This window comes from Epinephelus fuscoguttatus, linkage group LG15 (genome assembly GCF_011397635.1).
Source record: "Epinephelus fuscoguttatus linkage group LG15, E.fuscoguttatus.final_Chr_v1".
In the NCBI taxonomy this organism is placed as follows: domain Eukaryota; kingdom Metazoa; phylum Chordata; class Actinopteri; order Perciformes; family Serranidae; genus Epinephelus; species Epinephelus fuscoguttatus.
The window spans coordinates 4,285,232-4,312,115 of record NC_064766.1 but is presented as its reverse complement, the minus strand read 5'-3'; the positions used below and the strand labels follow the sequence as shown (position 1 = coordinate 4,312,115).

The 26,884-nt window shown below is 41.0% G+C and overlaps 1 protein-coding gene across 1 annotated transcript in view; it reads right to left on the bottom strand.

Annotated features, from left to right (window-relative positions):
• The window catches only part of fam110b (family with sequence similarity 110 member B), a 75,823-nt gene extending 50,001 nt beyond the window's left edge, over nucleotides 1-25,822 (bottom strand). Inside the window, exon 1 of the mRNA XM_049599429.1 lies at nucleotides 25,727-25,822. The gene's annotated coding sequence lies outside the window, so the exon portion shown is untranslated. The remainder of the gene's footprint in view (nucleotides 1-25,726) is intronic.
• Between the last annotated feature and the right edge of the window lie 1,062 nt (nucleotides 25,823-26,884).

Here is a 26,884-nt window from a genome sequence, read left to right as displayed (position 1 = left end):
AAAAATAGTTACTCACCACAACTGCAAAGGGTATCAGCTTCATTTGAAACAGACTACATTATAAACGGGCTGTTATTTATCATTCCCTCTGTATTTTTAGATTTTTACTTTTTATCCGCTCCCGTTAGCTTCATAAAGTTAATGCATCATGCCGTCATTTCAAACTCAGCACTTCCTGAATTTGTTTCAAATTAAAAGCCCCTTATAACCTCAGCTGAGAGAATCCCTCCATTTTCTAAATAGGCTTTTATTGTGAAGCATTTGTAGGAACTTATTGTGGAGGACTCGGTGACTTGTATGTTTGTGTACAGTACTTCAAATGTAGCTCCTGCCATCTGCTGGCGCTTTTTAGGTGACTACAGCAACATTTCAGCTGGCACATGAACAGACACAGTGACTGAAATTATAGTAAAAGTAATAAAAATAGGACAAGAATAACCCGATGACATCACACACGTTGTGAAAGACGACCGGGAATAATTGGTGTGGACCATTGTGTAGTGTGTCATGTCTGTTGGCCAAGTCAGGGCATGATTTTATGATTCCACAATCGTGTAATGTGACGTAGTGACTTTCAGAACGGGCAGAAAAGTTGTGTAGTGTGTACCAGGCACAGGTACACTCGCTGTATAGTTGTGGGTGATGGTCATGGAGAAGGCTCATCAAATTTGAAGTGTTACTCCCCTTCACAGAGACTTTTTTCTGCATTTTCTGCAGACAGAGTGACTATCTTCAATTAGTTTCCCCTCAGCATCCTTATAAAATCCAAAATACGTCCAGACTTCAGACTTTGTCCTTTTAGAGGGGGAAAAAATCTCCAGCACTGTCCGTGTGGGTGCCTTTGGTGCCTTCCGTCATGTTTTCAGAGGCCAAACATTGCAAACTGTGCATGCGTGCCTGTGTCTGAGTACTGTTGCTGCTTTTCCAGGCAATGAGCAGTATCACCATGAGTTTTTCAAGGTGCGGTAATCAAACACGGTTTTAATGATAATTGAAATTTGAAACAGTAATACTAACCGTCGGGAATTTTACCACGGTTTGTCATTTTACCGCTAATTGTCACATCCCTACATGCTACTTCTTCACATTTTTTTTTGCCAGACATTTGGCTGTTGCCTCTCTGCTCCTTTTAGTAGGCTCTTTGGAGATAAACTGCGCCTTGCCTGGAAAGTGCACAAGAACAGACGGCTGCAGTAGGAGGCGGTGACAAAAAGCTGCGATGAAGTCGGACAGTTTCCCGACAGTTTCCAGCAGCCTTCAGTCCGTACAGGAAGTCACAGAAACACTTACATCCTGACCGATATGATGCCAATTTACTAAAATATCATCAGAATCATATAGCAGTTTGTTGTCATTGTTGTTATCATGACAGAGTAACCTATTAAAATGTTCTAAAAGGCAACCTGTAATTTATGCTCATGGTTCAACCTTTAACTGTCATGTAAATCAGCATCATATCAGTTTGCTGCTGCAGAGCAGACCTGCTCCCTCAACTACATAGGCTAAATAAATTATGTCTGCAGGGTCCCATATTAACGGTTGCCCAAATGCCCAGGGCAAGTAAAAATAGCCGGCGGGCCAGTAGACCCTGCACAGACATGCCCGATCGGGCAAGCAGCACCGACTTGGATTTTTTATTTTTTTTTCCTAATCGTGTATTTCCTCTCCTGTTTCTGTCCTCGAAGGGGCCAGTTGCAGTGTGCTGCTTTTTTATGTGCTGCATTGGCTGAGCGTCTCTGCTGACGTGCAGACGTCAGACGTCACACATAAGGTAACACCTTTCATTCGACACCGACCATCATGATGGAAAGCTCGCAACCGAAAGTTAAATTAGCCTACGAGAGTGAAAAGAGACGGAGAACTTCCCTCCCTTCGTGGAAGGAAATATATCTGTGGGTGGAGTATGATGAAGAAGTACCAGCTATGTACTGCACTGTCTGCGGAGAGTTCCCGGCTAAAGCCGATAAAAGCGGATCCTTTTTCTGCGGGAACGACAGCTACAGAAAGCAGAACTTGGAGAGCCATGCTAAATCTATTCCACACTTAGCTTGCGTTGAGGCAAAAAAACGTTGTGTCCAAAAACTGTATATGTGGAGAGCCATAACCAGATAAAAAAATGTCTAACCACTGCTTATCATGTTGCTAAAACAGAGCAGCCGTTCGCGCAGTATGCATCCCTTCTAAATCTCCAGGCGCCGAATGGCGTTGACGTCAGGTCAAGATACGGGACCGATCAAGCATGCCGGAGGTGAGTGATTATCTAACGTTCATGTTAACTGTTATCTCAACTTTTTACCTAAAGCTCAATATCCGTATATTCAATAGCACAGCCACAGAGCTACAAGCTAATTTTAAATGCTAACAACAACACGGCAAGAGACACGGTCATGTGACAGAGTGCATTAGGCTTTTCTAACACTGACTACAGTACTTATTTTCTATATCGTTTTCAGATTCACCGAAGTCATCTATGATGACATCTGGGAGCCCTGCTTCAACCAAATAAAGGCAGCCAGATTCATCAGTGTCCTGGCTGATGCTGCTACAAACTAGAGGGCTGCATTGGGATTGGGTATTGCCGGGTCCCGTGGGACCCAACCCAAATCTTGCGGGAGCGGGCGGTTTGAACTTTGCTGCGGGCGGGAACGGGCGGCTAAAAAAACCACTGCGGGATCGGGATGTAGCCTATAGCGACAGGATGGAGTTAACAAATGATGTGGAAAAGAAGCTCAAACAAGGTCTGAAGGCGCACTGAGCCCTCTACTTCCCAGTAGAGGGCTCAAAGCTGGCGTGTTTCATCTTCAGTATCCCCGCATCCAGTGCGCCTTCAGAGCGGGCCTTTAGTGTCTGTGGGCGCATCTTGGAAGAGAGACGCACAGGATTGGGACCGCAGTCGGTCAGCAACATTCTCTTCCTCCACAGCAATATTATGGCCAAATGATTAATTTGTTAAATTCATTTGTTTGATTCGTTAACTTTGTTTATTTTATGTTAGTTATTAGTGTTATTTGAGCCACTTAAGCCTACTCTTGTTGCTATTTGTTAATTACATAAAGAGGCGTGATGATGCCGGTGTTATTGAGCATAGGCTTTATCTTTATCTCATTAATGTTTCTTATTCAGGTCTCTCTTAGAAAAGAGACCTTAACCTCAATCACTGCGTGATTATATAAACGTAGAAAAATAAATAAAATACAGAGGAGGAGAATAGAATATGAAACAGCCTTTATTTCATTAAAAACTAAATGAAAACAACGAAATAGGAGCGCTATTCCTGACCAGTGCGTCAAAAGACATGCAGACCAGGGAAACAAACAAACGACCCCATGAATCTCTTTATTAATAGCCTATAAAATGACGTGTTTTCTCCTGCGGGACAGGAGAAGACACAAAATCAATGCATTTCTATTATTGTACGGGCATAAATTCTCAGAGTTTTGCGGGAGCGGGTGGGAGTGGACATACACATTGTGGGTGCAGGCGGGAGTGTAACACACACGTTGTGGTTGCAGGTGGTAATGGTCAGAAATTCAGCGGGAGCGGGCAGGAGCGGGATGAAGAAAACAGTCCCGTGCAGGGCTCTACTACAGACGTCAGTCTGAGGGACTTGGAGGGGATTTACGTACGACTGATGAAAGACGGGCAGCCAAACAATGTCTTTGTAGCAGTGGAAGAATTAAAACATGCTGCTACAGGACACTGTGAGGCCATTTATTCTGGTAAGATGATGCATCTATAAATGAGTTTAAAATGACATAAACAAAGTGAAGTATCAGTAAGGGGAGGAAAATTACAACTCTCTCCTGTTCAACATATTTTTGGTGCACACTGATAGCTGTTTGTTATATATATTTATATATCATCTCTATGTAAAACAGATGGAAATTAGCGTCTGGCTATAATTTGGCATATTATTTTATTTTGTGTAAGAAAAGTACATTAATGTAAACTGTCCCTTCAAATAAATATAAATAAATAATAAAAACAAAAAATAAAAAACACATTAAGACTCATTGAATCTTGTTAAAATATCATTTTAACTATTCATGTTTTTAGCCCTACTGAAAGCTGGGCTACATGACTGGAAGATGAAGACGGTTGGCTTTGGCTCTGATGGGGCCGCTGTGATGGTGGGACGACGTGGGGGAGTGTCAACCCTTCTGCGTGTAACTGCTACTGGTCAAATAATGTGAAACAGCATTCAATTTCACATATCTGCACTGACTGCTATTTAAATGTAATCAAATTACAATAAATACTGCTTTCAGAAGAAAGAAGTGTTGTGTAGTGTTGTATACAGTCATTAAGAAATGGATTTTACTAAGATATAAGTCATGAGGGAAAATATGCACCACACAGCCAGAAAAAGAACCTCTTAGGCAGGGCAAGTAAGAATTTAGATGGGGCAAGTAGATTTGAGAAGTACTTGCCCGGCACTGTAAGTAGGAAAAAACCTTAACGTTGGACCCTGGTCTGACTTTAAGATTAATACTTTCAGAAGAAAAAAAATTACAAAACAACGGCTTTCATTGAAGATAAGTCAGATATAGTCCAAGCTTCACATCTGTACAGCTGTTATTTTAAGAATCCTCACATCTCACTGACCACAACTCTGTGTGTTACTAAATACTTCAGTGCAATGTTAATAAACAATAGACTACGTATAGTTTATGACGGATGTATTTAGTCTCTGACCACTAAATGTCACCATCAGTCACAAAATATATTCTGTTAACAGAATAAACCTTTAAATCAGACAAGTGACACATAAATCTCTGAAATTCAACAAAAATGAAGAGTTTATCTAAAATGTCATATTGTTGTTTCCCATCATTCCCTGGGTCTTGCCGTCGGTGAAGAGCAACTGCAGCGCCTGGCTCTGAAAACTGCAGCCATCTGGCTCTCTCGAGATTATCGCTGTCCACTTTTGTATGACATCAGAGCAAGTGGGGATGAAGTCGGACACAAAACTAACCGTTATGCATTGTGTGGCAATCGCCTGTGATCGAATCTGTGCAGGCCTGGCTTCTCTCTGTACCCTGGCTTTTCCTTTAGTGGTCGCTAATTTTTGGTAAGGTATTTTGAGTTTATTAGTCAGGCTGCAGTCCACCTCACGTTTACACATTAACAGCGTTTGTGAGTTCTGCACATCATGCACCTGAACCCCTCTATCAGATGGACTTTCACTTTCACAATACCTGTGGAGGGTGGGAGCATCGGATGGCACATTGAAATTAGGGATGCACAATAATACCAGGACGTCATCAGTATCTGCCAATATTGTCTTTAAAATGAACTATTAGAATCAGCCAACATGCTTGTTCTTATTTTGCACAATGAATGAATATAACATACATTGAAAAGCATTCTATTTCATGTCTCCATCTGCTGGTGGGCCATCACAATAAGAGTATGTATGCATAATATGATGGTAATTCCACTACAGGAAAGATTTGTTGATCACAAATTTTGGGTGGGGAAAAAATGGATATACCGATATCGGTATTGGTTATCAGCCTAATCAGTTGTTACATACCGGTATATCAGATATCAGCAAAATTATCAAAAATGTAATTCAGTAAATAAATTGTGCTTGATCAAATTTAAAGGTCAACCGTAGACCTTTTCATGGGCCCCCACTTGGCCTTGGGCCTGGGTCATCTGTACCCTTTGACGCCCCCTGACGGCAAAGCTTTGTATCTGTAGTTCTTTTGATCGAAACTGCATTTTCCTTCATGTCACATCAGTATCCTGTCTGTTTTCAAAAAGACCAATCAAATAGAGAGTAATATTTGCTCTCTATCAAATTGTGCCATTCTGGAAGCTTTGAAAAAAAGAAGAAAAGAGGCTCTGAATGAGATTCCATTACATACAAACCTTGCTTTTCTGAACATTAAAGCATGCAAACATGGCAGTATTTTAGCAGTAACCCATAATACAAGCATGAACCTGAAAATGAGCATGTCTTCTTTGGGATTTGTGTCAGTAAAGGTTACCAAGGCCATGATACCCAGCCTGACCCAACTGTGTTCCCTCCGAAAATCGGCTGCATTTGTTGGTCCTCACATAGTTGCCTTAACACAGACAGCAACCCATAGAGCTTAAGCCAAAACCTGATAATATTAACCAGTGTACAAGCACCACTTTAATGTTGATAAGAAGGGTTATTTTTATTTTATTTTATTTATTTTTTTTACAACGGTCCATTTCTCCTGAAATCCAATCTCCTGGAAATAGCCTTAAGTCTAAGAAGCTGATGTTCTCTGCAGCCTCAGTACCTTCACTGTACAGCAGATGTCACTGAAAAAATGCTCTTATGTAACGTTATTAACTCACCACATGAATGGCACTAACACGCTCAGATGAACTCATACATTTCAGTGATCCCTGTCTGGGAGTCACTGCGTGTGGATGATCCAGCAGCATCCGTCTCCACTGAGGTTAGGATTTTCCCACCCATGTTTAGGTGGATCAAAACACAGAGCTGAACTCACTGCCCCATGTGTCCAGGCAGAAAAGGCTTCTCTGAGCTCATCTGCAGGCTTCTAAAGCTGTTGTCATCTACTAATACCTTCACATTAAAATGCATTTCTTTTGAAGCACTTGAGGGAAGTCGCATAGTAGTAAAGACAGCTTCGTTGCTGTAAATGACCATAGTGGAACAGAAACTGTATCTAATGTGGATCGCTGATGTTTGGCCCATACCTGACCTGCTTATTAAGGTCAGTATCAATGCAAATATAATGGTTTGGAGCAGTGCAACTCAACTGAATCTACAGCAAACAATTTGAAATTCTGCATGCTGTGATTTTAGTTGCCAACACTAATTGACCCTGAGTGGAATAGACTCAATCCAATCAGTCATCACCAGAGCCTGGACTGAAGACTTGAGTTGGACTTGTTACTCAACTTGGACTCATCTGCTCTGATATCTAAAGACTTGACTTGACCCGAGACCTGATAGCAAAACTCTGACTGTATGTAGTGCACAGCAAGCAACACCAGAGGTCTCCAGTATCTACTGGTGTAACAGACCACTGAGCTGACAGACACCAACTCCGAGTGGTGCAGGGTAGGGATAACGTTCACAGGACTGTAAACAGCAGCAACAGCAGAAAAATAGACCACAGGAAAAAACAGCATGTTCTGACATCTAACTTGGTGAATTATAGTGTTACTAGGGCTGTAGTCAACCAAAGAAAATCTTGGTCGACTAAAGTCGCACATAATCTTCAACTAATCAATTAGTCGTGGGAAAAAATTTAAAAAAATCTGCACGTTATTTGTACTTCTGAGGTGGTGTGTCTGTGTCACTCTGCAGTTACACCTCCAAAACACTAGTCAGTGGTGGAGGACTGTGTTAAAGAAGCTATATGTAAGAAATCTAAAGCAAATAGTCGTCAAATCATCCTAATATGTCATAGAGACTAAGGAATAATGTTCATATAACATACTGATCTCACTGACAACAATAGTACAGCCAGAATTTTCGCATTTAAAAAAAATGTTACGGTCTGCAAATCATGTTTATGTTTTGAATTTGTGTTTTGGCCTGTTGCGCCACACACCACCATCTACCAGTCACGCAGTCAGTAGAGTCTCAGCATCAGTTACAGTTACGACTGAGCTACAATGGCTGATGGTGTGACTAAACCCAACCGACCTCGTTATGATTCCCAAAAAACGCCAAGACAAAACTCGAGGCAAAGCGAGGGTCTATATAGGAGATGCCTGTGGAGACAGTTAAAAGCGGAGAAGAATTTGAAATCGGATGTCGAAGTGGCTACTCTTCTCCTCGACAGGTAAGCTTTAGCCAAAGTTGGCTAACTTGTATAATAGCTAGACGGTGATGGACATTTCGAATACTTTCAACTGTTACTCATTTTTGATCATGCATTGTGGCCCATGTGCAGGTGGGTCATCGACCTGACTGATGTTTTTGAGAAACAAATGTTAGTAGCACGGCAAGCAGCATTAGCAGTGTCCGGGTACATAGCATTAGCAGCCGGCTCCTCCTCAGATGTATCCTGGTAGCAGCAGCAGAGAAGCCGGACATGCTGGAACGGCCCGCTGGAAAACAGAAGATCAAGGACGCAGCGACGCGGCCCTGGCATGGCAGCCGCCCGTGGGCAAACAAATCACCCCCAATTTCCACCAGATGCGTGTTGGTTGCGTCTGTGCTCCAGCACGGCAGCGGAGCCAATAGGATTCAGTGCTAGTCAGTGTGTGTGTTTCCACCGGCTGTGGCTGTGCTGTGGCAATCTGGAGCCATCCACGACAGATACGCAGGACTTCTATTTTTGCCAGACGCCGGAGCACAACGCAGCAATTCAGCACAGAGCAGCAACCTCAAATCTATAGGGGAGGGGGGGGCGGACACGACTGGCGGCAGTATTTTGAATTTGAGTGCAGTGACCGTTTTGGCCACATTCTTACATACAGCGCCTTTAAGTGCTGTAAAGTTTAGTTCAAATCAAACTTTATTTATATAGTTGATTCAAAACACACATTAAACATGGCTTAATAGAGACAATTTCAAACGCAAGTACGCAAATTGGCTTCACTATAAATCGCAGAACTGACAGACAAACACTTGTCTTTATCTGGACACATTTCCCCCACCAATACATCATGCTAACGTTATTAGCACAAGTCTATGGCATTTTACATTGTGTAAATTAGCCTAGTGTCTAGCTATCTTTTCTTCTTCTCATATAAAACCAGGGACAACAGCAAGATGTAACAAAGGTAAAGGCACATAATTTGGCTCCATTGCAACTCACATTCACTGACAAAACAACTGTCTTATACTAAACACGTTTTCCAAGCAAATACAACATGCTAACATTATTAGCGTATTATTAGCCTATGGCATTTTACATTGTATACATTAGCCTAGTGACGAGTGCCAGGATAAATCCCAAAGTATAAATCCCTGAAGGATAGATCACACACAAGACTTAAAATGCTATTTTACTGGAGGCTTTACTGTTTCTTATCTGTGACATACAAGTAAATACAAGCTTCGTTTCCACTGAGGGCAATGGTGTCAGCTTACAGAAACAGACAGGCGGTCTGCGTCACTGCTAGGCTGAACCAGAGATGTTGGATAAAGGAGAAACCCCACCGTAGGCTTATCCAATGTTAAGAAAACGGTTACTCTTCCTGCCTCCTAAATGGGCGTGGTTAGCTCTCCCTCCAATCAGAGCCTGTTCTCCCTGGCTTGTGGAAAATGAACCCAATATTTACTTTAGTGACTATAGGGCGAAAGAATTGACCATAAATTGTGATCACGTTAATTTTCCTCATTGACGACAATGCATTCAGAGCTGCCGCAAGTCTCCTACGGGGGGGGGTGATGCCGACGTCACTGAATCAGGAAGTGAGCTGAGCGGGGTATCTCGCTTTATCCAATATCTCTGGCTGAGCGTAGGGTGGGCGAGTTCAACTTTCTGTCAAAACACCCCCATTTTCACAAGTAACTTAGCCTGTGCCCCCCGCAGCAGGAAATAATGAATTAATCCTGGAAAGCTGTTTTTGTAGCACTTTCCTCCTTATGAAAGTAACGCAGTGATTGTTCAACTAATGAGAATTTGTTCAGACGAGAGCATAGCGACCAAATAATCGACTAGCCAACCAGGAGACTACAGCCCTAAGAGTTACCTTAACAAAACCAGATTTGGTGAATGGTAGAACAATGCACTAACTAACTAGATGACTAACAAAACTAACTCAGATGGCTTTGGTGAGTTTTATTTTGTTTGTCTAGATTCAGTGAATGAAGTTTGGTGAAAGAGAGAAACTTGAATTCAGATGATGTATTGTTGTTCTTCTCTGTTTAATAAATAAGTGCAAGATACTGTTTTGTCATTTTGTTAGTTAATATTGTTCATTTATAAAACTAAAAAAGCTAAGAGAGATTGTGGAACGTATAGTGAACAAGTGGTTGCACTGCACACTAATACCATCACATCCCATATATCCTGGTGAAATTTCAGGAGGGTATGAAAAATTAGATACCGCCCAAGCCTGACAGACACTACAAATACCCCCAGTCGTACGTAATGACAACTGTTCTGGCACTATTGGAGAACCTCACAGGTGTGACACAGTTGGTAAAATTGCACTTTCTGTACTGTATTTCTCATTGACAGGTCTAATAAACGGTGGAGGGTAGGGATGGGCATCAATTTTCGATTATCAATGATTGATTGTTAAGGTTTTTGATCGATCACAAATAATTTTGATCGACAGTCGCAGTGTTTCCCCTACAATGCCTGGCATAGGCCAGGCGAGTTGCCGTGCCAACGAGACCCTTCCGCCCGGCGAGCACGGCAGCTCGACAGGCCTATGAGACCCCCGCCGGACCTATGCCAGGCAAAAAATCAGAAACAGATGGAGGCTCCCATCGCTCTCCAAAACCTCTGCAGCTTCCCTTGAGGCCTCTGAAAACACTACGCCATTGAAAGACGGAGGTTTTGCTGAAAACTGAAGCCTGTAACTCTGGCTGGCAACGGTTGTAAACAACCAGGGGTGAACTGCGCATGCGCGCCATTCTTCCTCTTTGGCCTGGGGGGTTGAAGCTCAAAACTGGGGCAGCTGTGTTCTCTTGCGGCAACAGTCTGCACTGCACTCTTTTGTTTTTTCTCTTTTGAAATACTCGCTTATCAATTAATCAATAATTGATCATTAATTTTATGCGAACAGGTGTTTAAGGCCGTTTCTACATCAATTTATGGCCAACTGTGGGTGTGGAAATTCATGCACATACGCCCAGCTCCACAATGATCAAGACTTATAAAACGAAATCATGCCTATACACAGCTTAATAAATCTGACAAAAATAAAACATATGCATATTTCTGCCTTTGTGTGACCACACAGTTTAAAGGAGCTATATGTAAGAAATCTAAAGCAAATAGTCGTAGAATCATCCTAATATGTCACAGAGACTAAGGAATAATGTTCATATAACATACTGATCTCACCAACAACAACAGTACAGCCAGAATATTTGCATCTAAAAATTTTTTTTGCAGTCTGCAAATCATGTTCAGGGTTCAACGCTAAGGTTTTTTTTCACTTGCCCGGTCAGGCAAGTTGGTCAGAGATCTACTTGCCCGAAGTCAGTTTTTACTTGCCCTATAAAAATTGTTTAATTTAAGCGGCTATCAAATTACACAGACTGCAGTTATTTTTATGTTATGTAATCTTTATTCACACTGTATTTATTAATTAAAACAACATATGTCATGTATTGTAGCTTAATTCCTACACAAATATGACAGTGTCAGGGCTTAAAGTGAAAAATGTGTCAATCGTTCTCCATTTATAATTTTGCTCCCTACTTGAGCCATGCCCACCTCTATTTATTTTTCACCCCTCTCTCCAGTTCTGCTGTATTAACACCGGGTTTAATATATTTTGCTTCCATCTCTCTGCCCTGCTCTACTCTACTTCAACGCTACTTAGGGGGGGGCACGACTCAAGGCAGTATTTTGAATTTGAGTGCAGTAACTGTTTTGGCCACAGTCTTACATACAGCGCCTTTAAGTCATGAATCTACACTACACCAGGGATGGAAATTAGTGCCAGCCATCACCCAAATGCTAGATGTGCAACAATCCATCGATGTGGATCAATATATAGATTTAATGAATGATCCAATATCATCAATGTGAAAAGCCTTTATTTTGAAATTCTGTGTCACCGTCAAACAGCGCCAGGCAGATGGCAAGTAGCCGAGAGGAAGATGAACAGGATAATGTTATTTACTCGGGAGCCAGTGGGGAGCCACTCTGTGTTGCAGTTATTTACATTATTTATGTATTGCTGTTTTTTTTTGTTGTTGTTGTTGTTGTTGTTGTTTTTATGGCCAAAAGCAAAAAGGAAAGGGGTGGCAGCTTCCTCTGTAACAGACTGTGTTAAATAGGCATATGATATCATCTCATATTGACCGCAGGCCCCTGAATCGCATTGAGTCAAAATCAAATTGTAGCTGACCTATTGGTATCAGCGAATTTTGTATCGTTGTCCAAAGAACTGACATACTATTGTATCGTGATGACACTAATGATTTACACCCCTACCAAATTGTGGAAAAATATGCAAGTGGCTGTTAAATTTGCAACACTCACCAGCAAAAAATACTATGACAATCTATTTAATGGCTCATAGATTTTGAAATCCAGCAGCCACAGTGGCAGACAGATGAAAAAGTACATTTCCAACCCTGATCGATGCAGAGTTTATGCATGTGGCTCCTTGATTGTACTACTTATCAGGTATGAGGTGGCTAGACTGTTTCACCTTTGAGATAAATGCATTAAAATGGTTCTATGTGACATACTGTTGTGTAATAGTCTCCAAAGCCTATCTTAACAACTGACTGTGCAAGTCAGTTACACAGCCACCACCTTTAGCCAGTAATTGGTCTTACCAGACCAAGTAAGGTTAGTTTAACAAAACTCCTGGCAGGCAGTGTGTTCCTGTGAATTCAACAATGAAATATTTTACATGAGAAGAAGACTGTATCATTTCTTTTTTCATAAGTTACTTTGTATTACTTTAAAGTTGTAGAAATGGAAGCCTTATGCCATGATCATAACGAGTGGAGCTGTTGTTGACCTGATGTAATGTAAGCCAGTGGTTTTGAAGACTGAGAGGGGGGTCAATTTTCTTACTCTCGAACAATGACTATTTGAAGCATTTGCCCATTAATTAATCTCAAGGAAGGAGAATTACTGGAACCATTTGTTGACCCACTTCAGTGCTGTGTAGAACAGAATGATGAGCACACTCCCCTTTGTTTTTGTTTTCAGGGGTGGTAAAGTAGAAAGGTTTAAAATCTTTAATCTGATTGGGGGCAGCCATCTGGAGGACCCACCACACACACGCACACACACACACACACACACACACACACACACACACACACACACACCATCCCTGTATTTGTCCTCACTTCTTCACCCTAATGTGACCGATCATCTAACCATCTCCACATCATTTGAAGGAGTTCTACTAAAAGACAAATGATAACAAGCATCCTCAAAGCCTACAGTGTGTATCTGAGTTTGTGACACAGACAGTGTGTGCATCCATTTTCTCCGGCCTTGACAGGTTCGATGTCCAGGCACAGTCTGAAAGATTGTTCTCTCCAGTACGGTTTCGGTGAACAAATGACAGATGGGACCACAACTGGTCATGCAGGATTTGTTTACATGGATACATGATTAAATAACTGTTCTGTATATACGATACTACCACGACTAGTAACAGAAGTAACTGTGATTTATATACAGTAGCACTTTTCCCAAATGCTTCACAATAGTGGTAGACCGATATTGAATATTTAAAGGCCAATATGATAAGGATAGTTTGGAGCAGGAAAAAGCAGACAGCTGATTAATCACCAGATATCATATGTACTACATTATCCTTATTTTAATTACTTTTGAGTATTTTGTATTGGTAAAAAAAATTACTGTAATTTGAAACAAGATATTTGTTAGAGTCTCTACTTTATCAGACCAAATGGGAATTTTGATATCTAGTATAGTTTTTAATTACAGTAATTAAATTACAGTTTACATTTCACAATGTTTTTCAGACATTTCAGATTTCATAATAGGTGTTTATGGGAGAGAGCTAGAGTGGAGAATCACAGCTACAGTGTACAGGAGCTGTAAGATCTTCTAAAAAAAAAATTATGAACAAATTGCTGTCACTAGGGATGCACTGAATATTCGTTAACCGAATATATTCGGCTGAATATTGCAAAAAAACACACATTCGGTATTCGGTGGAATAAGTTAAAAGCAAGGCCGAATAATAGTGGTGTGTTTTGATAACACAATCAAACAGTGTGCTGTGACGGACCGAATAAAATGTCGGCAATGTGGCGATCCGTCCGTCACCGCACTCACATCTGCGACTAAAAATAGTTTTGAGCGAGCAAAATAGGCTTAAATCATTCAGCACGCTGTGTGAGCAGCCTACAGATTTCAACCAGCAGCAGAAACGAAAGGTGAATCCCGTCGATTGTGGATTGAACGGGGGTCACAGACACAGACAGTAATGCATTCCTGTCAAATACGGCGGCCATCGGCTTACCGGCGACAGATAAGTTGGCTCCAATAATATCTTCTTCTTGGCGTGTGGACTGCCCAGAAGTACCTTAACAGCCGAGCCAGCCGAACACAGTTATGTGACGTGTCAGAGGAGAAACGAGCCGTTCACAGCCCACAAACCTCACCGCACTTTAGGGACTGTTCTTTACTTATGAAGGGACTGTTCTTTACTTATGAAGGGGAGGAGGGTGGCTGGTTGATTCTTATTTTATTTATTTATTTTATTTTGATCCCCCCTATGTTCATCACTCATTGATGCTGTTTTTGAAGTATGAATAAGTCAATAAGTAATTTATTCCATTGAAATATCATTGATGTAGCCTATAATAGAAAAGTGATTTATCTTTTCATAAATGACAAAAGGCACATCTGCCTCATTTTCACTGTGGTATCGTGATACTACTCAGAACCATGATATTTTCATTGGTATCGTACAGTGGGATCCAATTTTGGTACCGTGACAACACTAATCTGGAGGGGGTTCATCTGCAAAAAATAATGAAAAACTAAACAACGATATTCGGTATTTGGTACTCGGTATTCGGCCAAGCGTTTAATGTTATTCGGCTTCGGCTTCAGCCACAAATTCTCATTTCGGTGCATCCCTAGCTGTCACTGCCACAATTTTCAATCTACATACGCAATGTATACATGAAAACATAGAAAAATTTGTGCTGGTTGTAGATATCTGAGAGACGTATTTTGTGACTCAAAATGAAGATTCAGCTGATCTCACCAGAGTGACCTGTGGGGAGACCACTGGGTGTGCAAAATGTTTCTGCGGCAAAATGTTCCACCACCACCACAACAACTGCATTAACAGCTGTGATCACCAAATGAGCAACACTGCAAGCTAGCTAAGGTTAGCTCTCTCCTGACCCGCGTTGCAGCAGTGGAGAGCAGTGAGGGAACCAGTGGATACGGCAAAGGACATGGTTCCCCATGTTAACACTGCGGGCCTGCTGTATGTCAGCTAAAATAAAAGATGAGACATTTTCATGAAAAAAAAAAAAATCACCACCTATAGTGTTAGTGTTATAGTGTTCTGAAATGCAGTGCTAAAGCTCACAGAGTCAATGGAGCACTGAACTAAAAGGAAAGGCCTCTTGTATTTCATGTCTATTTCTTCTTAAATATTAACTGGGTGATGGCCTTTTGAAAGCAAAATTAACCAAAACTGACATCCCTATCTCTGTACAATTGTTGTATTTAATGCTAAATTGCAGGCTATTAGTCTCATGTTGTGCAATGAAGGTAATATGATAACAAATTTATCTTGCGTGGCTGATAATGATGATGATAATAATAATAATAATAATAATAATAATAATAATATGCTGTCTGCAAACTACAGGTAGCCAATAGATGGATCTGACAGGATGTAACTACTTCTGTGACTTCCTGAATATTATGAATAATAATAATAATAATAATAATAATAATAATAATAATATTATTATATGATATTATTATAATATAATATCATGACTATGACTTCCCCAATTTTGTACGTGAGACAGATGTAAAGCCTTGGGTTGCCCTGCACTAAAATGATCAACTTCATCTCCATATTTATCATGGACTGATATTTCTTGAAGAAGGGAAAGATATCTGACAACTGTGATTGGTTGTTCGTCACATGACATGTGGTGTGCCCTGCTGCATTTCAAAAGTTGAACCCTGTTTATCTCAGGGCGCAGCCGTTGCCCCTTCAAAAGACCGGCGCTCTAGGACATGCACGCTGTGACGGTGTTGCGCTCCCGTTTGAGCGCGCCTGCTTCCGGTCTACATTACAAACGATGAATTTGAGGGCATAAGACGCAGCATGTGTATGGCCCCCAAAACAGGCGTAGTGCACCTTCTACAGGCTTCATTCAGGCTCTGTGTTTGGAATTAGCTTGATACGAAAGCAGCGAAATGATGCTTTGCCCCCTAACCTTACCTTTATGCCTGCAGGCTGAAGTACTGGACCACGCTTTCCCTTAAGTCACCACTTAGTGTAGTAATGCAAGTTGGGCTGCATCTAGACAGAGAGCCTAGTTTAGCCTACACATTATTTATTATTTATGTTCACTTTAAACACACACCTTCATTTTTTAATGAAACATTACATGGTGAGGCACACATACACAACCTTTTTACCTCACACTAAATGTCACTAGGGCCCTAACACTAATAACAGCATGTAGACAGAGGATCCTCATCCAACTGTATGATTATAATCACTTTAAAAACGATTGTAGTTGATAAGTATTACAATAAAATTTATTCTACAACAAATTCACCAATAGCGTCAAATTACTCACCGCAGATAAAGGTTAGGCCTGTATATATTTTAAAATAAATATTTGATCCATAAATCAATGGGCTCACCACATATTCAGCTCTAACCCTTCCTCCCTCATCATTCTGGGTCTGCACCAATAGTGTCAGCTCTGCCAGTGGATATCCACTGCTCCAGATTCTAAATCTTCACAATAATAGGGAAATAAGGATGGAGATGGAGGAGGAGAACATTGTGGGAGGAAGGCGAACATAGCTGAATCAAACTTAGTAGGCTACATCACATGTAGTGGGCAGCATTCTTTCTTCCTGGTACAGCGCAGTTTAGAGAGTAGTTCGCAGGTTGATTTTTTTTTTTTTTTTTTTTTTTTTTAACAAAATTTATACCTTAAGTTTCCTAGAAATGGCACACAAATAAGTTGTGCTTTCACTGGATGTATCACAACTGGTGGCATGACTGATTAATATTTTTTACAGAGTTCAGGGGTCCCAGGCCGCACCTGGTGTTAGGAAGAGGGACTAAAGGGCAGCACAGAACCTCGTACGGAGCAACACATGCAACTGTCAGGCTCCACCACAGGCAGAAATTTCCAGGTAAAGACACACGAGAACTGAAATAAGTTCTCGTGTGTGAGATTTGTGTGTGAGGTTTGTGGAAGCGCATGGTGAACCACATTGATTGCACAGCCAAAGTAGTGCTTCCTAGTTTTAAATGGGTCAACTGGTGTGGGTTTTTTTTTTTTTTGGTGTTTTTTTTTTTTGCCATTGATACATCCACATACATATTTTTTGTTGTGTTTTCAGTTTGGTGGTGAAGTTAACTCTTAACATTTGTACTGCAGAACATGCCTTATTGTCTTAATTAAAATTCATGAATAGAAGAATACATCAATAGTTTGCTGGGACATGCTTGTTATAAGTCTTACACTGTAAGACTAAGACTTTGTGGTTGTTATTAATTTTAAATAATTTTACAAGTTTTTTTTTAATTGACTGTCACCCAAATAAGGCCATTCAAAACCTTTGTAAACTCCCCCTTCTACTGGAAACTTTTCTGGCACAACACATAATGGTAAGGGCTTTGTAATGTGTCGGACGAGAAAGCAGTAGACCCAATGAACAACCTGCCTGAAAGTTGTGTAGCACTTTTGCCTGGTGATGGGGACCCAAGGACAGAGGTACAGATGGACGGACAGACATATGGACAACCCGAAAGTAATGCTTGTGGCCAAAGTTATCACTGGCACAAAGGCGTAAAAATATGAAACATCACCACACTTTGAGCTGCCGATCTTTACCCTGACTTGACAGTGAGCCCGCACACCATGCCAGTGCACATCAAAGGTCACACCAATGACCCAATCACTGCAGTTTTTCCTCAAAAATTACCCAATACAGTTTATGACCTCAACAAACAGGCTTACTGCTGCAAAAATCATTCAAATAAGAACCACAACTTACTGTTTTTAGCTGTCTTCTAGATTTTTTAAAGGACACAAGATCATGTGCATACATTATTATCTGTAAGACAAAGTCAAAGTCTGTCTCATTGAAGAATGCATCACAAGTAAAAATGTCTCCCATCAAATGGTAAACAGGAAATGACTGATCAGAAGCCATATCGCTCCATGGAATTTAACATCTTCTCTATTTTAAATACTGGCTCGGCTAATATGGTTTTTGAACAGATGAATCAATTGTGAAGACACTGATTAGACCCTTGTGCTGACAATTAGCAGCTCAACCATCAGAGATGCTGAAAATGCTGAATACAAGCTGCTGAAAACAACACAATACAAACTGAATAGAGCTCTGCTGTAAAAGCTGACAGCACTGAAAGAGCAGCTATACTCTTTGCAGGGCCACAGTATGATAACTGTCTGCGAAAGATTTCAAAAGAATTAATGTGACAGAAGGAAAAGGACTGTCAAAGCAGTTGTAACTGTAGGTATAAAGTACCAAACTTTTTCAGTTTTAAAGCCTGATTAAAACCTATGCAGAATGCCATCTTCTTAAATGTAAAAATGTCCTGCTGTCCTCTGATTTTACCTTTGGGTTTTGGATTGTTGGTTGGACAAAACAAGATATTTATAGATGTCTCCTAGGACTTTGGGAACTGTGACACTATTCACTATTTTCTGCCATTTAAAAGACTAAATAATTAACAGTACAAGTAATAAACACATTCACTGATAAGATACCAAGCAGTCCAAGCTGTGATTCAACCATAATATGAAGTTTGATCTTTTCTACTAAAATTCTTTTAAATTAGTGCCTTCTAATGGGACACAATTGTAAGTCATTGCCCTAGAAAACAACTTCCCTTAGCCAGTTAAAATATGCTGGTCAAAGTGAAAATGTGTTTGTGGTGAATGACTGCACACAACCTGTGTTGGTAATCTGTAACTGTTTCCACACAGACCTCTAAAAAAACACCTCATTTGTGTTGGGGAAAAACATCGATTTCAGTGGGCAAAGCAACCAAAGTCTGTATAGTGAAACAGTGTGCTTCATTAAAGGCCCGAACATACTCGGGCGTACTATAAGCGGAGCGGACTCCGCGAGGAATGTCCGCAGTCATTCGGGCTTCCATAGTCGAGCGCACTTCCGCGTTGTAGTTCCCTGTAAAAATGTCCGTGAAAAATCCCCGCAATGTGAAAAATACATGCCGAGCAGTCACTGGTGCGTGGAGCAGAGTCCTGCACGCACAGGGCTTGCGGATGTCCGCTTTGAGTCCACACGGACCTCCGCGGAGTCCATTCCACATACGTTCCGCCCGAGTATGTTCGGGCCTTAAGACTGGCCCACACTACAAGATTTGTCAAGTCTTTTAGATGTTAAAAATGTGAGAGACCCCACACATAATGATAACTTTAAGGGATGCACGATGCAGCATGTCATCAGTATTGGCCAATATTGGCCAATATTGGCTTTAAATGATCGGAAACAGCCAACATGTTTTTTCTTATTTTGCACGATGAATGAATATTACATACACTGAAAAGCATTGTATGTCATGTCTCCATCTGCTACTGGGCCATCATAATAAGCGTAGGCATACATAATATGATGTAAATTCCATTACAGAAGAGACTTGATGGTCGCTAAAATCAGGTAGGGAAAAAAAACCCAGATATATCAATATCAGTATCAGTTATTAGCCATCTGCAAAAAAATCCAATATCGTGCATCTCTAATAAATTTAGCAGATTTGTTCCCATTATGGTTGGACCAGTGAACGATGCCACAGTCCATCGCCAATAGCTGTCAGTCAACCACTGAGCCCCACCAGGGTATGAGTTTGCTTCGGCACTTAAGGCATTCACTGTGGGCTTAAAAAGTAACAATTCTGATTTATCTACCAGATAATCTCCAGGCTGCCAGACAGGTGAAGTGGGTCTTTACCCTCAGCGGTAGTCGTGGGGTGGATAACTGATCAGTCAATCCAATCAGAGCTGATCAGATCTGATCAATGGATGAGAAGAGTAACTGTTTTTAAGTGAAAGCAAACTTCTATACTCATCTCAATGAACTAAATTTCCCTTTCACCGTGCCTAACGTTCTACTGCTCCGTCTGTGCCCAGAAGAGACTCTGTATATATATATATATATATATATATGATCACAGAGTCTCTTATGTGTGTATATATTTATATTCCTACAGTGCTAATTAAAAATTCACCTCTAAAGATAGAAAAACTGAACGTGGCAGTAGATGTTTTAATCAGGACGGCCTGCCACAAATAAATGAATATGCGGGAAACCTGCACTTTGCTGCTATTTTTTTTTTTCATTTACTTTTTTTTTATTTCACTGGTAACATTATAAATATCATGAGTTCCGGCAGGCAGCTCAAAAAGTGACAGAGCAGAGTTCTGTTTAAGTTATTAATACTTAGGCCTACAGAAGCACTCTGATTGGCAGTTCAGCTCAGCGCACGAGAAGAGAAACAGAGACGGGGGAAAATAAACAAAGAGCTAAAATCCAGAGGGAGTGTGGTCAAAACAAATGTGTTACATAAGGTAAGATTATTTTTTTTAGCTACTGAGTTCGTTAGCAGAAACACAACTGATGGTTTATGTTATTGTTCATCGGTGCACAGCAGATATGCTCTGTTGTTGAAACACTGCATTATGCTTTTAATGTGCTAACTGGCTAACTAACAGCAAAACAGTCTTCTGGTTTCCCTTTTTGGATTACGATTACAGACTGCTGCCGTCTGCTGGTGTGGAGAGATATTTCCTCTCACGCAGGTGCAGAACGTACGTGCTGGCTGGCTGGCCAGTGGCTGCAGTCTTTGTTGTGTGTTCCTGTGCAACTCTGTGACAGAAACACATCAATATCAGGCGACGCAGCAGGGGCCACTAGTTCTCTAAACTCACAAGTCAGTCTTTAGACAGTTTGCTTAACTAAAGACTGATGACTTTCTCCCTGATTTTGTGTTTAGATGGGTGGATACAATTTCAGAGAAAAACTCCCTACGTTGCAGAACCAATAGTAAATCCGCAGGGCGTTCCTTCAGTGGCTCGCTGAACTCTTGTGCTCATCAACATAGTCCAACTAGAAACATGTGTAGCCGTACAAAATGGCTCAAGTCGCTGTAAGTCCTTCATTTTTACAATCTTGTGGACTGAGCACACGTTTGATAAAACGGAGTTAAATCTCTCGGCATCCATTTTCAAGCTCTCTGTGTGTTTGTTTCTTCTCAGACGAGAAAAGCGGGAGCGCACATTTCCGGGAGGGCGTGTCCTTTTCAAAAATGCAAGAGGCGTTGCTTTGTTGCCGACTGTTGTCTCTGGTGTGTTAAACACACTTTAGAAAGGAGTGTCCCTAGACTATCAGAAGGCGATCTCTGATTGTCTGGTGGCGAGACTACTAGTTCTCTGAAGTCTGTTTTGTGTGGTGTGTCACGCTGTTATGCTGCCTTGTCATTCTGTATGAAAGGTAAAATCACAGAATGGAGGAAGAGAGCTGTCTCACCTCTAAGACTTCATCAGAGGTAGTAACAGCTGATAGCAGTTAGAAGATAACTCAAAAATGAAGAATGGTGTCCAAAAATGTCTGCAAATTGGGATAACAATGATGCCCAAGAGCTGCCATATAACAGAGATGGTAAATAATTGTTATTTCCATGTTATGCCATTGTTATTGTTCATAAAGTGCTGCCAATGCGTACATTATATGTCACACTAGACACCAACACTGTTGTAACACGTCATGCCTGTCACTCCTCTTATGTTTCCGCGATGCTGGTAAGCCATCTTAAGTCCCACACTGAAGTGGAATGATGCCACAGATGTTTGGTTCTGTGCAAAAACCCAAAGGCGACATGAAGAAGGGACTTCGTAGTGGCCACACAGCGAGATCTCTGTGTAGAAAGGGTTACTATTGTCTCACTAGAGGGTTTCAGGTTCGAGCCAGCCAGTCGGCTAGGGCCCTTCTGTGTGGAGTTTGTATGTTCTTCCCGTATAAGCATGGGTTTTCTGCGGCTTCTCTGGCTTTTTCCCACAGTCCAAAGACATGCAGCTTAGGTCAACTGAAGACTCTAAATTGGCCAAAAGTGAGAAAATGAGCATGGATGGTGTCAGCCCTGTGATAGTCTGGTGACCTGTCCTGGGTGTACCCCGCTTCTCACCCAGTGTCAGTTGGGATAGGCTCCAGCCCCACCCCAACACAACCCTGAACAGGATGAGTGGTTACAGATAATGAATTAATGAATAATATTGCAAAAATGTGATCAAATCCTCCTCAGTGTTCCTGAACGCTGCAGCCCTGGGCCTAATACTGTTGTTTCAGTCAGAGCCAGGAAAAACCCTGACTGTTGGTGTTTGCACAGTCTAAATTATCCAGCATTACTCATCAAGACTACAGACAGAAGCAGTGCACTGTCAGCAAGGTTCTCACTGTGGCTCTGATGCAAAACTCCATGACTTTTCCTTGACTCTATAACTGGGTCGAAGGGCCTCAATAACCTAAAAACTCAGATTAAGCACTGCTGTTGTGCAATCACCTACACAGACAGATTCAATTTTATTTTTTACAGATCAAACATCTGGTTAAATGAACTTTAAAACAGGCCTTTTGTGGTCTTACACTTTTGTTTAACGTTTTCCGTGTTTATATTGTTAATAAGGACTTACTGGGAAAAGTGGTATGAAGAATGCTGGCTCCAATATTTGGTTCATGTTTCTTGACCAGGCACCATGGCAGGATTACTGACTGGGCAAAGTGGGCAACTGCCCTGGGGCCTCAAAACTCCACTGGCTCTAAAAGCTCCAGGCTTACTGTGTGTCAGCTGGTTTGTGCTGATTTCATTGAACATTTGTTGTGGAAGTATGCAGCACTACAACACAATTAACTGATATGATAAGATGGATAAGGCCCCTATTAGGCTATATAAGGCATTATATAACAGAATTATTATAATGAGGCTTCCCTAATAGAGTTACTGTGTCAAAATCTATTTTTGAGCCATTCATTATTTCAGTTTTGAGCTTATTTGCTTGATATAAATACATTGCTACAAAGAAAATCTGGTAGGGATGCACAATATTGGAATTTTTGCCAATATCCAATAAACTGATATGTAACAACTCATATGACTGATAACCAATACCGATATTGATATATCCACTTTTTTCCCCACCTAATTTTAGTGAACATCAGGTCTCTTCTGTGGTGAAATTATCAAAGTATTGTGCAGGCATACTCTTATTGTGATGGCATGCCAGCAGATGGAGACATGAAATAGAATGCTTTTCAATGTATGTAATATCAGTCATTATGCAAAATTTAAAAAATGTGCATGCTGTCCTATTCTGGCAATATTCATTTTAAAGCCAATATTGGCTGATACCAATGATGTACCAACATATGTTGGACAATATTATTATCGGGCTTCCCTAAAATCTGGGGACAGGTAGGTTTCTAGAATGGAAAACTGTACACATTGGGAGTGTGGAAGGAGCTAAGTCGTAAGGCCCCAGCAGCTCATTTTCCCTTGGACCCCTTAGAAGTTTTTGGAAGCAAACTGTGCACTCGCCATCACTTCACCAAAGTCGTCACTAACTGGAAAGGGATACTACAAAGTGACACCTCTTTCAGAATGTGTTTGCACCCAGTAACATCAGAAAGTGATGCACATATGAAGTTTGGCTTAGGTTGTTTGATGTAAAAGAGAAAAAAAAAGGTCACAACAGTAAGAGTACATAGTCAACCCGAACCATTTGATACATGATGTTTTGTTCAGAGCATCCTATCACGCAAATAATTTCTGATAAATTAACCTAATTCACTGTGATTAGGACAAGGAATTAGGACATAAGTACATGTACAAAACACAAATTCCACCTGAAAAACTGGCAAAGATGTCCATTAGCTACATAATGCTAGTCCGGTTAGTCCTTGGAGGAACAGCTCATAATGTTATTATTGTCAGTATGAAAAATGAATATAAGAAACTGGAGCTAGGAGATTCTGCGATGTCGTATAGATCAGTGGTTCCCAACTGGTTCAGCCATGTGGTCCAGATTTCTCCTTAGTCATTAATTCAAGGTGCACACAGTTTAATATATTCAGCATCATACTTGTGTTCGGCCATGTTGAGCTAGTTTGTTGTCTCTGTCAAGTAGCTGTCCGTTAGTCAGTCACTCTACAGCAGGACACAGCACTTCAAAATAAAAGCTCTGTGCCAGAAATTAACTGAACTTAAAAATGACGTGTGATTTTTACAAACTTGACACCTTTGCGATTCACTTGTGGTCCATTCAGAATGGACTCGCAGCCCACTTTTGGACTGAGACCCACCAGTCGGCAACCACTGGTTTAGATCTATTATCAAGGAGCTTTTTGGTTTCCCAAGGAAATGGCAGTGACACTGAACAGACTGCCAACACTATGAAACCAAAGTTGGTTATGCCTCTAGAAAACACACCATGTAGCCTAACGCCATTTGTGATGGCATCACTTGAATGTGCCTATTAAAGGCCATGATTATGTAACTTCTCATGTGCTTTTAGTCAGTCTGTTGTGACTGCACAGAGCAAGTCATCCAGGGTTTATCCTTTGCCCCGTATAAATGGTCACAACCTGCAGCCATCCAGGAATTATCCACTGCCCTGGCAGCTGCTCTCACCACCCATGGATGGACCTCTAGGGCTACAGAGAGCTACTGAACTGTTCATACTTTACAATAGAATGAGCCCTCACTGAGTATGAGAATAAAACTGTTGAACTGAATGCAAGAGGCTTAAACTACACTGCTGACTCTAATGGTCAATCTAAGTGTATGTATGCTACACCTGTCTTATTGGACAGTTATTTTCATGGAAATTGTTTAAGTATATAGAGAGTCTTTGGTAATAACCATGGAGCATTACTCATTGACAGTAGAGTTTATATTTTAATAATCATGATCGATGAGCCACTAATGAATGTTTGCATTTTCCAATACAAATGGCCAATATTAGGATCATTCTGTTTTTCCTGCTGTACAGAAGACCATCAAACCATGACCCCAAAACCAAAATACCTAAGAGACATGGAGTAAGGTATTAATACAAGATGTAATTTTAGTAATAGATGGGACCAATATTGGCATTTAAAACTATATCCAGTCCGGGTCACAACCAAATACAAAAATAACTGTCGCATCAAGATTAAAAGTGAGATGTCCACGGGATTATATAAGACTGGAGACACAAGTCAACAAAGCACTTTTATAGCCATGATGTGTCCAACACCCTGCAAATGTAAAAATCCATCCTCTCACAACAGAAGCAACTGCTGTAATATGTTCTGACGACACACCAGACAGTGTCCAGTCGGTAAGTGCAGATTGCACGTGCCAGGAGCAGCACATTAGCAGCTGACACAAACACTAACTACACCTGTGTGCGTGCGTGCGTGCGTGCGCTGGTGGTGCAATGCAATGCCAAACCCCCATCGACAGAGCAGCTCAACCATAGATGTATTACAGCACGGAATGTCTGTGTGTTCCTGAGCTGGAAGCTAGCACCGTAACGCTACCAAAACCCAGCAGTATACACCGTTGTTTACACAACACAGTACCACACACGCCTTCCATTAACGTTACCTCTATAGCTTAACCGACAAATGCTGCGTTAAATTAATGTGTCTTGACTGCTGCCTGTATGACAGCGTGCCGAACAATAGCCATATTTTCGACATGACTGGAAATGAGAAAAAAACGGGTCCTGCGTACCGCCAACAGCTTCAGTGACGGTTCAGTTATTGTAGGTATGACAGACAGCCATGTTAGCATCACAACTAAACTAGTTGCCCGTCCTTACCTGGATATTCAGCTCCAGAAAACAAAGGATGCTGCTGCGGTTTCTCTCCGTTAAGTTGATGCGTCTATTCGGCCTGACAGCATCCTGTTCCCAGCCAGTAGCACCACCGTCACACCGCACGACATAACACCAACGCTTCCGATAGGAACTTTCATAATAAAGGCCGATTTGTGTGTAATTATGTAGGCTACTTAGGTCCTGCTTAGGGACTGTAGGGACTTTATTTATTAGAGGAGGGGGAGCCTCAGGTGTTGGTTTGGTTTGTTTTTTTTTATCCTGACCCACCCTGAAGCTACAAATATTTTCCCTTGAGCCTCCCTCAGTGACTGGGGGGAAATGATGAAATACCACTGTTTAAGCTTGGATTTAATCATTTTTCTGATTGTAGCATTTGTCGTGCATGATGTGACCAAGGGCTGCAGGAATTTTGAAAATTCTACGGTAAATTCTCTTTTTACAGTTTCTACCTCTGATAAATGGTGTGGTTTTGGCAATTTCTTAAGGAAACATAGCTCTCAAACCTGCCGGCAGGTTTCAGAGTTCAGAAAGTATTCAAAATAAACACAAAATACAACAATTTAAAGTTGTATGTCCCTCCCCCTTAGCCAAAATTTAAAATAACTTTGATGGGGGTACTTTAAGATTTAGCTAACACAATAGACAACCAGCCTGCCATTGTTCTTTCCCATCTAGAACAGAGGGAGCAGCTGATCAAGTCTTTGTAGCTGTTGTTTCATTGCAAGACCCCACAATTTTGTTTACTCTGTGCACCTCTCATAAATGATAGGTAAGAGTCCGGTCAAAATATTCTGTAATATAAAAATATGTTTCTTTTTTTAAAATAGCTATATTCAACCAAGTTCCACCATGTATGACAAGTTAGAATATAAAAACAAAAAAAAATCTTCATTTTTAAAGTGAAAATAAGCGAGCCACTATTCACAAATGCATGGTATGTAATGAAAAAATAATATAAAGAGGTCTGACATATTTTACACAGCTGTAAATCAAATCCAGCTCACGCTTTTGTTTTGAAGGTTAAAATCACACATTTTCCGGTTATATTTCCACTAATGCTGTCTGCCTTGACGCAGCAGCCAGCGGCTCAGTCTCTGCAATGAGACAGATAGATGCGGCTGAACGGGAGGGCAGAGTAGG